Source organism: Passer domesticus, chromosome 8, assembly GCF_036417665.1.
Source record: "Passer domesticus isolate bPasDom1 chromosome 8, bPasDom1.hap1, whole genome shotgun sequence".
Taxonomy (NCBI): domain Eukaryota; kingdom Metazoa; phylum Chordata; class Aves; order Passeriformes; family Passeridae; genus Passer; species Passer domesticus.
The window spans coordinates 33,338,106-33,351,824 of NC_087481.1; the positions used below are offsets into that span (position 1 = coordinate 33,338,106).

At 35.5% G+C, this 13,719-nt stretch overlaps 1 protein-coding gene across 4 annotated transcripts in view; it reads right to left on the reverse strand.

The window, feature by feature from the left end:
* NRG3 (neuregulin 3) overlaps positions 1 to 13,719 on the reverse strand; it is a 695,884-nt gene that overhangs the window by 466,878 nt on the left and 215,287 nt on the right. The window contains exon 2 of one of the 4 annotated variants that reach the window (XM_064430252.1): positions 6,388 to 6,541. The exons of the other annotated variants lie outside the window; for them this stretch is intronic. The gene's annotated coding sequence lies outside the window, so the exon portion shown is untranslated. The remainder of the gene's footprint in view (positions 1 to 6,387; positions 6,542 to 13,719) is intronic. 4 annotated transcript variants of the gene reach the window in all.

Here is a 13,719-nt window from a genome sequence, read left to right on the forward strand (position 1 = left end):
TCATGTTTGTTTTTTCTCTAATCATAAAAATAATATTGCAAAGGGATTGCAGTACAGTTTACTGTCATCAGCTAACCTCACAGCTTGATCAACATCATTATTTTGAAAATGGAAAAAATTCTACAATGTGAAAAATACAATAACTGAGATTCCCACTCATAAATCCCAGCAACAGAGATGAGAGACTAAGGGCTAACTGCCTCTCTAACCTCTTTATAAAGAACACTTCATCAGCATGAATACACAATATGCTTTCAAAACAGACTTGTTTAGTCTATTGCAGTGATTTTTTTGTCATTGTTTAAAAATAATAATTTCTAATGTTATTTAAAAACCATAGTTAAACACTTTCAATTATATCTTGATATTTAATTTTTTTCAGGGTCACTATTTGGTTCTCTGTCCTTCCCATTCTTATATACAAAGATGACTTTTACATCCAATATCATTCAGAATTGCTCAAAAACAAGGTCAAAGCATACAGAAGTTGTTTCTAACAGGAAGCTGAATGTTCAAGGGATTAGAAGATTATAAAGTCAGTTTTTGTTCTATCCCAAGGAGCCATCAATAAAGGTAAGAAATAGAAAGTAACTTCACACATTCTCTCTACTGAGTTTTCCGTCATCAATCAGTTAGGAAATGATATTGAATCTCTTTTATGAATTCTTTCCCATAATTATGAAGATCCTGGCTTTTACTACTCCAGATAGAGATAATTCGTTTGACTCTAATTACTTTTGGTTGCTGTAGAATTTCCTTGATAATAAAGAATACAGTGGACATTTGTATGTAAAATATTAATTTTACAGAAAGAACAAGATTATCTACCTTCTCAGCACTTGCACACACACACACAAAAATTTGGCATTCCACAATCTGCTTTGGGTTTTGCTTTCAGAGGATAATGCACATATGGACAGCCATCAGCATGGGAATCTCTGGCTTAATCAGCAGATTCTTTAATATTTAAGGCTTTCATATTTTTATTTGTTCAAGAATTGGAAGTTGCAACATTGAAAAATGTGGTGTGTATGACACTTTTGAATGGAGCATTAAAACAATCAGGATAATCCCCAAATCGTGAAGCAAATGAATATTTTTTAACATGTTCTTCATTATACATCCTGTAACAAAGCTACCTTACAAGAAATGTGATCCTAGCACAAACTAACAGAAGAGCTGAACCACAAATCACCTCACAACTTTTCATTTTAATGATCTCTGTATCTTTTCTGTAGCTGTAGAACCTGCACCACTCAAGTGACTGGTAGGCACTGAATCCATAGAATAGTTTCGTTTCCATATTTATCAGGAGGCTTAGCAAAAAATTATTCTTTTTTTGGTTTTTTTTGCACAATAGACATCTGCAAATATCTCCAGTCTCAACTGGCTTCCACAATTCAGTTGCCCACATATCTGACTAATATTGCCTGCAAAAACCACAGTGAGTGGCTGTTCTGATTGTCTGAGGGAGCACTCCCCTACCTTCATTTCTTTCACTCTGACAGAGTTTAGCTGTGCAAATCAGCAATCCAGAGCACACACAACAAGCAGAGCACATGGCAACACCTTTACATCAGCTAACAACATCTGCATCTTGTTGTCCATGTTGAACTGCTGTAAATTTTATTAAAAAATGCTTACGCTTTTTCTTCATATGTGTAAAAATTCATTTTACTGATGTCCTGATTTGAAAACGCCCTGTTTTTTCTCTGCATTTGTTATATTGCAGGGGAAAAATTATGTTCAGTACCTTTTAATGTATTTTTAGCAATAACGTAAAATTAATAAGATTACTATTTATTTTAAATGGTTTCTGTGGCATTACATGGCTGAGGTTTTATCTATTTGGGTAATTTTCCACACAAAGGTAATCTCCCACTTTATTATCCCATGCATTAAAATAAGCATCCCAGAAATCCAGCAGAAACCTCAGAGCACTTACATGAATATAAAAGTGATATAGCAGAGGAACGTAAAAATCAAAACCTATTTCTGGTTCTGCTACAACCCAATATCTCCACCTCTCTTTCCAGTCTCTCCTTTTATCTCTCTTTTCTATTTAGTCTGTACGCTTTATCTGTCATTATGAGCAGCATATTATTGATCTAAGTGTAAGTTTTGCTTTAACCACAACAGATGATATCAATAACGATTATTTTGTTCAAACTTGAAGATGGCTTTAAATAAATAGATACCATCTCTATTTATTATTCCTTTGAACTTAATATTACTGAAACTGTGAAGAAAAATTTCACATGGTCACAAAAATGGTTAAAATATTTCCTAGTATTCCTAGGTGAAATGACCTGCAGCTTGAAGTTGCCACATTCCTAGGATTATTTTATTCAGAATTAGTACTTGTCTGGGCATTTTTGTTCCATGGGGCTTCCATTTTCTTCATTGTGAGTTGAGAGAGCAAGACTCAGGAAACATTAATTTACAAAACTACGTTAAGTTCACCTGACACATCTGAACTGCAGGTAGTTGTTTGTTGCAGTAATTAACAATATTGTTTAGGATTGGGTTTAAAGGATTGCTAAAACAGTCTAAAAATTAATGATAATTTTAAAGTAAATAATAATAATAAATATTTGAGAGATCCCTTTGTCCAAGAGACTTTCCCAAGTTATTTAAACAATGCTTGGTGTCATGCTAGACTTGTACTAATTTTCTACACACAAAACTCACATTCAAAATCAGATAGTCAATAGATGCTTTAGGAAAAAAAAAAAAGGGATAAGCTAATTAGCTAAGACAAGTGAAATTTTCATGATCTACAGCATGAGAGGAAATCTGTGTCGGTGGGGTGGATGTTAATAATTTTCCTGAATATTATTTTTGGTGAGGAGGGATGGGGACAGACACACAGATATGGATAGACATGACATGACCCAAACCTGAAATTCTCAGATCCTAAACGTGGTTACATGATTTTGCCAGCATTCCCACTGGGCCTGGAAGTGCTACACTGCCACTGCTCCAAGTCAAAATGACTCAGCTGAGCAGACATTGGGCAAACATGCCCAGCCTGGTTATGAGCCTGTCCTGGCCTTTCTCTGCCAATTTGGTGACTCTGAAACTGTTTCATTCCCATGCTATATTTGTAAGCACAGGAAAAAGTACTGTTAATATATTTTTGAACAATATCTATGACTTAATATCTTTAGAATGTGAAATACAGTCTAAATTCTCATTAAAGGATTTTCAGTACTGGCTTTTTATTGTTCTTTTTTCCTATCCTGGTAAATGATATTAATTAAATAAGTACAATCAATTTTATACGCAAGTTGTTTTCAGAGTAAAATTTATATTTTTTGGCTCATCTATTTAATTAATCAGAATACATTAAGTAATGCATCAAAGAAATATTAAGACAAAAGGTTTTTCTCCTAAGAAGCAATAAGCAAAATAAGCCCATAAATCCATGCCTTGTTCTTCTGAATGTCACTGAAGTCCCTGGTTCGCACTATTTTATGATCCATTTTTGAAGAGTGCTTTGACTCATTTACTGTGCTGCTAAACATTTCATAGGAATGCCAAGTAAGATATAGGAGCATTTAACCCATAAATGTAAGTGAAAACATCACATATTTTAATTGTGGCAGTTCTTTAACTGAAAGGCCCTATCTTCCCTGAATTAGGCAGCTCTGTGAAAGGAACCGTTATTCATTTTCCTACATTAGTTGTAGGAAAGTAACGTCTTCCTTAGGTTTACCCTGGGAGATGTACCATACAACAAGAAATGCCCCTTTTGTTAGAAGCAGACATCATTTAGACAAAGTAGCCTGAGAAAAATTCGGTAAACTGAAACAAAGGATTTGATTTTACTGTAGTATTCATTGGCATAGAGTTTCAGTGTAATATTAATTAATTTCCCTGCCTGAAGACAATTCCTTGAATTTCAGAACTTCAGACTAAATTTTAAATGAGGTCAGATACGTAGTATAACCCCGCACTTTTATGAGCTCTCCATGTCATTTGTGATAACTAAACAAAACTGAGTTTTTCAAGCTACTGCAAACACAATCATCTACCCCCTCTTAAAAACCTAATTACTGACAAAGAAAAGTCAGTGTCTGGCTAATGCACAATGCAAGGATGTCACACAGTTACTCAATAGGGAAAAAAATAAAAAAAGGGAAAGTCACTGCTTTGGTGAAGCATCACCTCTCCTACATTTAAACCAGATCTGAAAGTTATGGATATGACAGACAAAAACATCAGGAAAGAGGCCAAGAAATGGGGTAACAGGAGTTCTGTCACAGCCAGCTCCATCACCAAACTTTTCAGAACACAGAGTATATCAGGAATTATCTCAAATTGTCATTTAAGCTGCTCTGACCTCAAGTTCCAGATGCAGAACGAAAATTCGCAGAAGTACAGGGAATATAAATGTTTTACACAATAGTACTTGGCAAATATCTCTACAAATTCACACCAAATGTAGATACTACAAAAAATAACTGTCTAATCCATATATTAAGTTCATTCTTTTAGCAATACAATCATGGTTTTTCTTCTAACCTCTTTTCCCAATTGAAATCACCTAACTTTAATCCACTTGTATTCCAGTGTAACTCTTAACAATGAACTTGTTGTAGAGCAGTTCCTAATTGAAAGAGCTTGAGTCCAAGTCTATAAATTCTTTGTGCACCACTGTACACATAATAATCTTATTTTGTTCCTGCATAGCATAAATAAATTCAGGAAAACATGAAGTTTTACAATATTCTCCTTGCTTTTCCAGACATGTTTTTATTTTTGATAAACCCATGCAGAATTGTTTTTTATATGTCATAGATCTTCATACCCATAAACTAAAAGAGAAGTTATAATTACAAATTGGTTTGACCTAATATACAACAGAAGCATTACAACACTAACTGGCTGCTTACCAGTGCCCTGAAATTGCTACTTGACTGGTAAGGCACTAATTTTTCAACCTAACTCAATAGGTAGGAAACTCTTGGCTAGGAAATGACCCTGAATTAATATTAGTAACCATTCAGAAAAGGTCAAATACTTTGTTTTTTTTATCATTACGTTCTAACTGATCATTTATAAACCATTGAATTTCAAAGGCAGGTTATTCTTAATGCACTATCTGGCAAATATATACTATAGAATAACAATTCTCAAATATAAAAAAGAAAGAATATTCTATCCTCTTTTAAGAAGAAGCAGCATGACTTCACAGAATTTCTCAGACTAGCACAAAAATCAATGTCTTTCACTCCAAATAAGAGGGAAGGGCTTTCACATTGGGTCTGTTCTTGCTTCCAAACCACGAATAGATGATCTCTCTGCTGTTTTAATTCCACTGTCTTCAAATAACAGGCAGTGGTGGTCTCTATGCCAATCAAAAAGGGATAATTAAAAGTGTTTTTAAACCCCCTAATTTGCAAGTCAAATGAAAAAAGAAAATCACTAAAGTTCTGATTTTACAATTTTTAGACAGAGCACAAGCAGTCAGTGTAGACATAGAGAGAAAAGAGGCCAAACATCCTCACTGTATATCAGCTCTGAAAAACATCAGATTTCCAATGAAACGCGGACTCCCCTGATCAGCATCTTGCAGCACAGGAATAAGTTGTACAAATCATCAACATCACAAGAGCAAATCTTGGTACTTCCTTCTCTTTACAGCTCTGAAGAAGTACATTTCCATATTATTTCCTGCAGCAGGAGAAACTGCTAAAAAATGACTCCAAGACTTCCCACCCCCTTTATCAAAATTATGGGATAAAAATCTAGCAAATATTTTCAGTTAGTTATTTGGCTTAGAAAATAATTTGGTCTTCTCATTTAGGTGTACAGCACAGGATTGTATCAAACTATTGAGAAAAGTACACGAGGGCTTTTTCAACAAAAGGCACAAAAGAGAATGGAGGAATTAGAAGCAGTATGAAGTCTTATCATGGAGATTATGGAGAAAAGTCTGACCTATGGCAACCAATGATGTTACTGATGTTAGACTCATCTGTTTGCCATTAACACCACTCATACCAACAGCTTTGAAAGGCCAACCAAAAGACACTGCTTCTTTAAATTCAACACTTTGCCTGGTGTTATACAGAAAACTCCTCCTTGTTGGGGCATATTCCTTCAGACAGGTTTCAATTACCACACAGGAAACCCAGACTAACTTTTTGTCTGGCTATTTACAAACAATCATGTAGAAAAAGCTCTTTCTCAGGATATGCTTTGCTTAGAATTTTAAAACTAAATTTCTTGACCTGACTACAAGAGGGAGATTTACCCACCTACTATCTGTAGAGCCACAGCTGTAGAAGAGCAATATCTGCCAAAATCACGTAATAGTATAAATTGCCACATCAAGGATGAGAACAGGAAAATAAAAAGCACTCATGCATCACAAACTACCTTTTGTAGGCCTCCTGTGTTGGGATAGACACTCTCTCAAGACCACTGAGAGTCCACCTTTGATGCTCCTCTCCCTTTAGCTGCACGACATGTCAAGTCCCAGCACTTCAATTGAGCTGCTGGAGAGTTTGCAGTTGTGTTGGCTGAGATGCTCCTTCAGAGATTATTTTAGAGGGAAAAAAAGACAAACAGGCATCATCATCCCTTCAGAGTATTTCAGGTGCTCCATATAATTTATAGGTAGTGCATAATCTCACTGTCCTAATGAAATTTTAAGTATTTTGAACTTTGGGATTTTCCCAAATCTTCTGATTTAGCAAGCTGAGTACAGCTGGTTTAATATTTCCATCCCACAGCCCAGACCCCACACTACCCTACTCTACAGAGTTGCTAGGAGTACATTTCAGCATCAAATACCAGGCTATGCCTTTCTGTACCAAACTGTAAATATCCCAGTCTCCAAAATTCTTCCCCTGGGAGACTCAAAGGCAAAACTTTGTTTCAAGCAGAAGTTTGTGTGTGAAATTTGCATGTGAAACCTGTGAAGCCAGCAGGCACTTCCCAAGGCTGGCATGTGGCGAAAGAAGGTTCTTTTTTTTTTTTCAAATCCAGCATTACAGAGAGCAGGAGAGACAGAGAGGGGGAGAGAGAGTGCTGTGCCCTCACCCCACGTGGGGACAGGGGGACCTGTGTTCCAGCAAGAGCACAAAATCCAGTGCCAGGCTAACTCAGGCTGAGCTCTGTCCCTTGAGCATCTGGTGATGGTCAGTGCTGGGAATGACTGCATTGCTCACTGTGAAAATCCAGCCTTGTCCAGGGCTGCTTGGCACCTCCCCTAGCAGAGTGCTGCGCCAAGAAACACACAGCCAGAGGGCAGTGCTTTTTTCCATGGTCAGAAATAATGACAGCTCTCAGAAACCTGAGAAAAGTTAATTATATGTTTCTGGTTTGTACCTTACAGTATTGGTAAGCAATAGAAATTCTGAGTGGTACAAAATTAGAAGAGTTTTTTTATCATGCTCCTCAGTAATTTTACAAGCTATTTTTCCATGCTTTAGAGCATGAGTTTTATTCCATTATCTAATCCATGCCTACTAATTAATCAAATTGCTTTAAACAGTGAAATTTGATCTAAAATCTTTTGTTCATTTGCAATCAAGTAAAGTTTGATAAGAACAGACAGTTTGGCAGTGCCTGTAAATCCTTGTGGAGCAAGGAAATTAACATCTTGGCACTCAGCTCTGCAATGATGTGCCTGATTTCATGGAAAAAAGACAACAAATTCATTTCCATACCTCAATAATGCTTCTCTTTTGCTTTAGCTTAATTAATTCGTTCAAGAATGAAAGCTGAAATTTTTTTAGGCATACCTAGAATGTGCAATAGGGTGGAAAAATGATAAATCTGAAGCTTTGTGATAAGAATACTTCAAGGCAAGAAGCATTTGTATGCTAGGAATAAATTCATTGCACTCTCAGTTGTAGCTGGAGTCAACAAAATAGCTAGAAGTACTTTAAGGGTTATTTTATATTTCTGACTAGTTCAGCATTGACAATTTGCATGAGCTGTAGCCTGCTGCTCATTGCAGAGTTCCATAAGAAAGGGAGAGGAACATCCCAGACAAAGCTGTGAAAGGCCTCCTAATGTTTGTTCTCCTCACTGATTGCTCTAATGCAGGGATGCCCATCAATATTAAGTAAAATAAAGGGAAATTATATTCCTTGTAATACTGGTCTATGTATTTTCTTCTGTTTATTTCTTCTCTTCCAAGAGCATAATACAACAATATTTAGCCTTTCCCCAGGCATCCTTGGATAATCTGAGCCCTACATCTGGTTTTGTGCACTTTCTTTATATATCCCCTCTTACTGGTGAGATACCTCAGGATAAGGTTTTGCTATCAAGTAGGAGATGAATTACCATCCAATAGTTTTAGCTGTTTGTAGTTTTCTTTTCTAAAATAGTATTCTTGAAATGAAAAGCATGATATTTACTATTTTCACATTTGAAGCACTGAGTGCAAGATATAAACAGATATTCAACACATTCCATCTAATCTGCCCAAAATTTCTAAAATGGTACTATTAATATTTCAAAGAAACTCTGGCTTCTCACACAATCCACTATAACCTTTACTTTTCCTTAACTTCCTCCTTTTTAGTTTCAAATATGGAAACATGAACATTTCTGTGTCTGGAGGATCCTGATATATGCAGAGCCATGGAGGAAATAAAAAAAAATACCACCCAACCAAAAAACTGAAGTCTAAATGGTTTCTTTAAAAATACCTAAATGGGGAAATCATGTTCCTAGCGGTTGTGGGTGTGTTGAGTTTTAGTCAAATAAAGGGTTTTTTGGTGAAAAGTGAATTCCCATCTCTTGGGAAAACACCTAACAGATAATAAAAAATATGGAAAAAAAATTCCTTCTGTTTAAACACCCAGAGAACACTTGACACACCTTACATACCATCTGGGACACTCTGAATTTTGTTTTGACCTGAATTAATAAAAGTCACATGTGTAGGAGTCAAGTTTTTAAATGTATTTTTATTTGAATAGTATTTTCCCAATTGCATACTAAAAGTGACATTTAAAATGTTCCTATTTTCATTGAGACACAGAGGTTTCCCTAATGGCCTGCATGTGAGGTCAACATGAATAGTTGACAAAAAGCCATGTAAAGAACATCACTCAGGAGCAACATGACCTGAGAAAATCTTGTTAATATACTATAGAATGTTAAAGGAAGCAAGTCCCCTGAATTACAAAAATATATGATAATAAGATTTGGAAAATTGGGACAGAACATTAAAATACCACACATGAGGATTGTTGAAAAATAATGTCTAATTATAACTTCATTTTGGAAATATTTCCTTGAACCTCATCCCCACTAGCTGGGTCTTCTTTTGATTAATTTCTAAACATTGGAAGCAACACAGTCCCTTCCTACAGTCCTTAGAGTTTCATATCATAACTATAATATGCCATTTTCAGAGGTGGTTAATTTCAAATGTTAATTTCTTTTCAAGAGTTACTTTCAACATCAAATCACACATTTATGTATCTAAATTTTAAGTACCTATCCTTAGATACCCAATTTTGAATATTCAGGGATTAATCTTCACATGAATGAAATTAAACTCACATTTTGTGGCTGGAATCAATTACTCTTTAACATCCTTAAAATGCTGGTATGCTAATACAGTAAAAACTAGAAAGAAAAATGATCCAAAGGAACCTATTTGAAAGGAAGGCTGCCTTTGACCAAGCAAGAGAGGCTGCGTTACAGTCATGGGCGCTTTATTTCTGTAACACCAGAGGTAGCACCAACCTACAGGCAAGTTCATTAATCTCCCCAGCGCCAAGGAAATGGAATGTCATGCACTGCAATGGATTCTTTATTGCTATTCCTGCATAGCTTTTCCATTAGGTTCTTTGTTAAAGATAAAATTGAGGAAGGTTTAGATGGGATTTTAAGAATTTCAGAGGTGTAATGTCACAAATATTCTTCTCTCAAGATCACCCACAGTCTGTCCAGCTCTACAGCTTATAGGGCAAGGATGTAAAACATGGTCACTAGAAAAGTTTTACACTATCTCCTCATATATCAGGGCAGAGATAAAATAATTACGTGTATCCATCTTATAATGAAACCAAAGAAGCCCCTAAATTAAGACACAAACATCACAGTCCCCTAATTACATTCCCAAGGAAAAAAAAACTCTCTCAAAAGATCTAGAAATTGGTAAAAAATGAATGCTCACTGAAACCAGTGTTTATAAAGTTAATGAAATTGTGTCACTGCCTTCAAGGACTTCACTTAAAAAATTCTCCTTGGAAAAACAGTTTGTCTAATATCATCCTCCAGAGCATCCTGTAACTATAATGAATTCATACAAAAATACTTTTTTTTTTTAGATCTACACAACAGTCTTATTACAATGAAAAATTCAGAGTGTATTATTTATTTCCTAACACTATTTGGATAATAAAGAGGATATCAAGTTACATCTGCTACTAATGTCATAATAAATTAAAATCTTGGTCTAATTTAAGTTATTAGTATAAAATCAAGTTTATTTACTACTAAGCAACTTAACAGAAATACTAGACTGTGAAACCACACACCTGTGCCCCCACTGTAAAACAAAAATATCTAGGAGCTTTATGAAAGTGTTTTCCAAGGATTTTCAACAACAGAGTAAGTGGTAACTCTCTTAGTAAATTTTTCAGCTCCTGGAGAGCTGTTATATTGGCATCCCATGGATCATATTGTTCATTTTAATGATGTAAAATGCTGGCATTGACTTTCACATAAATGGTCTCCATGAATTTGAAATGTGGGATTGAGGCCTTCTGCTATAGATTGGTAAATTAATTTTCCCCTAATGCTACAAATGCTGTCCTATTTATCTTTACTAAATAAATCCAATATTTCAGTCATTAAGAATTCCACACTGGAAACAGCTGGACTTTTTAGATTTAAACCAGGGAATAAATTCACTAGAAAAAGTCTATAAAACACGGTCCTAAGTCTCTGAAGGATGTTAGAACCAATCAATCAGCTCTTTATTAAGGAAACAGTATTTATGGAAACTTCAAGAGTTCAAATTAGCTGTAGCCTAAAGAAAAAGGATTTCTTTCTCCCCTCTTCTCCCTTTTTTTTTTTTCATTTTAATTTCTCAAGGCTTAGACTCCTCCAAAATAAAAAGCAATTTCTACTGTGTTTTCAAGGAATGGAATGATAGCAGAGCTCTAATGCTTAAAAATAGATTGCCCTGCTAATCCCACATCATATCCAGGTTATTGTATTTGTTAATCTTATTCACTACCAAGGAAGGATTTCCTGTCAATGGATTTTAACATGTGATATAATCTCAGATTCCAGCTTTTTTACTATGTACAGGGGGATATAAACCTGGGGGATATCTACAGGGATGGGTTAAAGAAGTGAACTTTAAGATAAAATAAATTTCTTTTAGAAATATGCAGAATGAACAGGAGTCAAGTTCTTGGGTAATGGGAAGCATAGTGAAGTGTGTTTTAATAAAACATGAAACAGATCTCCTAGAAATTCTTCTTGTATGCATCTGTGCTTTTATATTTAAAATCAGTGCATATTAAGAGAATATTTTAACTGTGCATTTCAGATCTTCAAGATATTGACAGCGTAAGTGTGGAATATCCACCAGAGGTGCAGACATTTAGAGGAGATTTTCAGTATCAGACATTTTTTAAGTTAAGCTATTCCTTATTAACTGTTCCTAAATGTTTTCTATTTGTTGACATTTGCAAAAACTCAGTTATTTGTAATTTATGCTTTTTTATTATCTTTTATCCACTTATATTTAAACATTTTATGCTATGAACAACTTAAGCAAATACTATTATCACACTGGGGAGTGTCAGGAGTGCTGAGTCGGGCAGACCTTTTGCAGTGGGGTAATTTTGTGGATGTTCTGACGTACCCTGTTTGAGGGCAGGAAAAGGGCAGCCCGCACCCCTCAGTGTTTTATATTTTCCAGTAATTCAACAAGCTGTATTCACTAGCATCTGGCAGCTCTCCTCTTGTCTAGTGCAACACTAAACACTGCTTTATGATTTTAATTTATATTTATTCATTATATTGCTAATAAAAGGTATAATTAAAATAATTTTAATGAGAAAGATATCCTCAATTTAGCATTCAAGATTCCAGGCTGCTGGAGCCAGAGGTTTTCTGCCAATATTCCTCAGGAAACAACACAGTATGAAATATTGTACATTAATTTTTTCGGTGTGACTATCAGGCACTAACCTTGGTTCACATTGCATGGAAATCAGAGATCCTTTTTAAAGACTTTAGAGATACCCAACCAATAGCACAGATTAAACCATCATTGCAATAACTCCACTGACACAGCAAAGAATTAAAATCAGAATACTTGCAGCTACAATATTAATATTGCTCAAATATGCATACTGTGAGTTACTTATTTTCATTTTGAAAATATTCATAAAGAAGCAAAATAAAAGAAGCATAAGAAATGCTTATAATAGAAGAATGGGAGACATCCTAAAAGGGAAAAGAATTTTTGTGGCTAATCACAATAAAAGTAAATTATTAGACATAGTGTGTCTAATAATTAGACATAGTGTGTCTTCCGAATATTAAATGCTAATAATGGGAATATTGTTGAAATTTTAGGCATAATCTCAAGGAAACTATTTTCATTCAATATTTTTCCATTACTATGCTATCTTTCCACAGAAAAAATTTTCAACACATGTATTTCTAAGTACAAATCTATTCCTTATTAGCAATGTTATACATATAGAAATAATAGCACCTATTTAAATTTTACTGTGGACAGGAGGGCTTTGGAGTTTTTTTCAAGTGAAATTAAAAAAAAGGGGAAACAAACAACAAAAACTCTGCTGAAATTTTCCATCTGCCATAATTACAGAGAACTAAATTCCCAAAATTTGGAGCACTAAAAATCTGGACCCAAAATCATTGAGCCATTATTTTCAACCACAGACAGAGCTGTGTTTCACACGTGCCTGTACTTTATGAGGGATGCACGGGGTGGACAGACTCCAACAGCTGAGAGTGAGCCAAATCTGAGCAGCACCTTGGGGTGGCCATGAATTAAAGCCAAGACTGGGGTTTAGGAGGGCACTGCCCTGCCAGGCTCTGGCAGCAGCCCTGCTCACCCCATCTGCCCCACCAGCCACACACATCATATGTGTGTCTGTACCCAGTGACGCCCCTCATTTCAGAGCAGGGAATCCCATATTCTGCTCCTTGCAAATTTCCCACTAATTTCAATGTCCAATGTCTGCAAAAATGGCATGAAGTCCTTTGAACAAAGATTGGGAATGTCATCCCCATCTTCTTAGCCCTGCAGTGTCCATATTCGTCTCTAGAATTGCAGTTGCCTGCTCTCTAACAGGAAGGAATATCTGCCTTTCCCTTGAGACACACTCAGGTCCATATTTCACTGTAGACACACACAAACCCACTCTCTAAAATTAGACTGAGAAGGTACCCTTAAACTGAGCACAATCTACAGGAGCTGTTTTGCAGACTACAGTTGAGCAAATTGTCCATCCATGATGAACACCTTTAATTGCTAACTGAAATTCTTGTGGAAGTCAGGCATGCTTTTAAAGTTAGCCCATACTCATGAATTTAATTAAAAAAAACTTTCATACCTTGACACTACTGAGAGGTGATACTGCCTAAGTAACTGTCAGCTTCTTCAGGTTAAAAGTATCTGAACCAATTACTGATACATGGAACCATCCTTAAAAAACCCCAAAAACTATACACCAGCTGTAAGCA